Source organism: Nannospalax galili, unplaced genomic scaffold, assembly GCF_000622305.1.
Source record: "Nannospalax galili isolate Female #2095 unplaced genomic scaffold, S.galili_v1.0 scaffold1841, whole genome shotgun sequence".
Lineage (NCBI taxonomy): Eukaryota > Metazoa > Chordata > Mammalia > Rodentia > Spalacidae > Nannospalax > Nannospalax galili.
The window spans coordinates 39,362-42,390 of NW_008344833.1; the positions used below are offsets into that span (position 1 = coordinate 39,362).

The 3,029-nt window shown below is 36.1% G+C and overlaps 1 protein-coding gene across 1 annotated transcript in view; it reads right to left on the minus strand.

The window, feature by feature from the left end:
- LOC103740557 (zinc finger protein 160-like) overlaps positions 1-3,029 on the minus strand; it is a gene marked incomplete at its 5' end in the record, with an annotated part of 11,552 nt that overhangs the window by 2,405 nt on the left and 6,118 nt on the right. The gene's annotated exons all lie outside the window — the stretch shown is intronic.

Below are 3,029 nucleotides of genomic sequence, written 5' to 3' on the forward strand. Positions count from 1 at the left end.
GTAGTTAATTCTGTTAGGGAAAAATAGCAACTAATTACAAAGGCAGGAAATCTGTCATAATATGTCATCTCTTCTCAGAAAGACCAGAGGAAAAACAGCATGAAATAATGAAAAATAACTATATCATACTGAAAGTGAACATATTAACTAATATTGACTTGCAGAAAAGGGATCTCTGAACATTGTTGGAGGGAGAAGGTCATTTGAAAAAATGTATTAATTCATGACAGCCAGCCATCACTTCAGAATTCATGGTTATATTTTAAAGAAAAATGGAGAATATATTGAATCATGAACTATAGGCACTCAGAAGTGGTACAGGGATAAAATACAGTGAGTTTAAATATTTCAGTGGTAAACTTCCAAATGAAATCTGTAATAAGTCAGGTGTGGTGGTGGTTCCTGTAATACCAGCAGAGGCAGGCAGATCTCTGTGAGTACAAGGCCAGCTTAGTCTACATAGTGAGTTCCAGGCCTACTTGGGCTATAAAAAGATGCCATTCAAAAAGACAGAAAATCAAAACAAAAACAAACACAAAGCCCTATAATCATCCTGAAATCCAGTGTGGAGTCAAGGACTTTCCCAATGTATGCTGAAAGCCTGAAAACTGAAACATGAGGTAAGTATTAAATGGGGGCATTCACAGTGCCTTTTGTGTTCCCAGTCTTTTTTTTCTTTCTGTTTTTTTAAGAAGGAGTCTTCCTGTAGCCCCAGCTGTCCTGGAATTCACTATGTAGATCAGGCAGGCCTCTAACTCACAAAGTTCCACCTGCTTCTGCCTCCAAAGTGCTGAGATTAAAGGCTTGTGACACCACACCTGGAAATTAAGGTAATCTCAATCTTTTTAGATTATTTCAAATTGAAACTGAATTTTATCTATCTTCTCTTATATTATCAGAGAGTCCATTGTGGATCTTTTTCATCTGATCTACAACTGAGAACATTTATTCAGGAAATAAAACATTAAACTTTGGCTCCATCTTCAGAGCTTTCACTCCAGTATCCATGGGGCTCAGAGACTAACAGACAATGGCAAGACTGAGCCATGAGAGGGAAGGTCATGACATCAGAAATCTCATCTCATGGCTGGCGAGAATTATAGAGAGAAGGAAGGTGCCTGAACAAGACACATCCTCCAAACCACAGCTCTGGGAACTGTATCCTGTCTGTGAAGAATTCAGAAGTCAGAAAGATTATGAATGAACAAGTATATGAGCAGCCTGAGAAAGTATGCATTCAAAGAAGCCAGGACTGACATGCACACACACACAGGACGATGTGCAAACTTCCAAAATCAAAGACCAAATGAAGAACTGCAGTGGACCATATGATAAGTCTTAAATATTGTACCCGGTCAATGTTTCACAATCTCTTTTCTGACCAAACTGGAACATAGACATCAACAGTAGGTAGCAAACAGAATAATCCCCAAATGAGATGTAGACAGTCCCAAATATTTAACACATTCTTATTTAAAATGGGCAGAGAATATAGAATTTCATGCTATATATATATACTATGTGATTCTCACTGAAGTCTTACAATCATTTTCAGAAGACATACATAAGCAAGTATAAAACAATGAAAAAACATGAAGAATCAGAATGGCATAAACATTTTCAAATGAGGAACAAAACAAGACAAAAAATTTACTAATTTCATGATATGCTAAAAACTTGAGTCGATAGACCTTAATATCAGACCTTAATATCAATCACAGAATGCATGAGATCTGGACGGGGAGAATAGGTCGAGTAGCAGGTATAAAGCTGATTAAGGTTTTTGTTTTATTTTATTTTATTTAATGAAATGTACAATAAAAAAATACACATTCAAAAAACTGTAGTACAGGAAGAATTCATAGGAAAATGAATCAGCTACTAGTTTGCATTAGCAAGAAATGTGACATGGGAAATAAGGAAAAATTAAATAAATGCTCCAAATAATTTCTCAGTTTCTATTTTAGGACAGACTCATTAGAATATAGAGGAATTCTTTCAGTTTTCATACACTGAGTTCTATCGACGATTCAAAATGCAGCTATGGAAATGGAACCTTAAAGATTCTGGCTGCAGCATCATATATTAATGGGAGGCTGAAATCAACTCCAAAAATAATGAACAGTAATAATTGCTCTATAATCAAAAAATAATTCCTCTAACAAGTGGAAATGATGCACAGATATTCCCAATATTCTAATTTGTAAATTTAAGGAATCCAAGACCTACACAGCAAAACTAACGTTTGTACAAAGTAGACCGTTGTCTATGAAAGGATGGAGAACAGTAAAAATACTGATAGAAAAATGTCCTCACCTACAGATACCAGATTGCTGTAGTTCTCCAACATCACCTCCCTGTACAAAGCCCTCTGAGCAGAGTCTAGGCATTTCCACTCCTCCTGGGAGAAGTCTATGGACACATCCTTGAATATCAGTGGATCCTAAAATGAAAAATGTCAGTGAGACCATGTGCACTTAAACAGGGCATTGGACCCAAGAAAGAAACAGCTAATGAGTAAAGGACTTCTGAATTAGATGAGAAACGTGAATTATTGAAAAGGATATTTCTTAATCTAGTAACTATCTATAATCTACTTGCTAAATGTGTGTAAAAAAGAATAGCATCAGATCCCCAAACTTTTGTGAAGATTATGATGTTAAGGAGCACAGTACATAAATGAAGCCCATTTCCCTCCTATATTTGCAGCGCAAAAGATCAGTTGAATATTTATGTGATGTAAAGTCACACTGAAATATAATTCTCTTCATGAATTCAATCTGGTGTCTGCTTATAACCATGCATTGTAGGCATAGCTAACACATAGATTTTTTTACCTTAACATGACCTGTGGACCTGATATAATCCTTTCTGAAGAATTTGCAGTGAGGCCAGTGACCCAGCTACAAAAGAAAATTTCTCCAAAAGCACTAGTGGAACATGGTGGAAGATAAATAACAATGTGTGCTCTCCATCCACAGCAAGAAGACACGATCCCTGTAAAGAAATTCTATACCCTGCACGTAATG